The sequence below is a fragment of the Oncorhynchus mykiss genome, unplaced genomic scaffold (genome assembly GCF_013265735.2).
Source record: "Oncorhynchus mykiss isolate Arlee unplaced genomic scaffold, USDA_OmykA_1.1 un_scaffold_319, whole genome shotgun sequence".
NCBI classification, from domain to species: domain Eukaryota; kingdom Metazoa; phylum Chordata; class Actinopteri; order Salmoniformes; family Salmonidae; genus Oncorhynchus; species Oncorhynchus mykiss.
In genome coordinates, this window is record NW_023493768.1 from 58,778 (window position 1) to 60,000 (window position 1,223).

The following is a 1,223-nucleotide window of genomic DNA, read 5'->3' on the forward strand; positions in this document are numbered from 1 at the left end:
AGCGGGCTATATCAATAGAATGACGGGTAAAAGTATTTAAAACCCTTTTATAATTTTTGGGTTACCAGATGCACGTTTTCAATCACCAGGTGCACGGAGGAAAATGAGCATTTGCATCCATAGTCATGTTTTAAACCGTCCATAAAGCACTCTTGGCCGGCCCCGGCAGAGAGAGAAAGAGATGGTGAAAAAAAAAAAAAATCATCATCAGACCTTCCATAAATAATTCGGGCCGGCCCCCATTGCTAAAGGTCCGTAGTAGGGTGCGCCATAAGCGGACATGAATAGATGGAACACCGCTAACCGCATAGAGAACCGTGTTTTGGGTGACCAGGTGCACGTTTTCAATCACCAGTTGCACATTTTCAATCACCAGTTGCACGGAGGATTAATAGCAATCTGCATCCATCGCGATTTCTTAAAGTGTCTATAAAGCACTCAGGACGGGCCCGACCGAGACAGGGCCTTAGTGGGGTGCTCCCATAGCGGGCAACAATGAGAGGGGTGCCTTTAAATTCATTTTGAACCATATTTGAAATTTTGGGTTACCAGATGCACGTTTTCAATCACCAGTTGCACGGAGGATTAATAGCAATCTGCATCCATCGTGATTTCTTAAAGTGTGTAAAAAGCACCCAAGGACGGCCCTGACAGAGAGAGGGCCGTAGTGGGGCACTCCCCTAGCGGGCTATATCAATAGAATGACGGGTAAAAGTATTTAAAACCCTTTTATAATTTTTGGGTTACCAGATGCACGTTTTCAATCACCAGGTGCACGGAGGAAAATGAGCATTTGCATCCATAGTCATGTTTTAAACCGTCCATAAAGCACTCTTGGCCGGCCCCGGCAGAGAGAGAAAGAGATGGTGAAAAAAAAAAAAAATCATCATCAGACCTTCCATAAATAATTCGGGCCGGCCCCCATTGCTAAAGGTCCGTAGTAGGGTGCGCCATAAGCGGACATGAATAGATGGAACACCGCTAACCGCATAGAGAACCGTGTTTTGGGTGACCAGGTGCACGTTTTCAATCACCAGTTGCACATTTTCAATCACCAGTTGCACGGAGGATTAATAGCAATCTGCATCCATCGCGATTTCTTAAAGTGTCTATAAAGCACTCAGGACGGGCCCGACCGAGACAGGGCCTTAGTGGGGTGCTCCCATAGCGGGCAACAATGAGAGGGGTGCCTTTAAATTCATTTTGAACCATATTTGAAATTT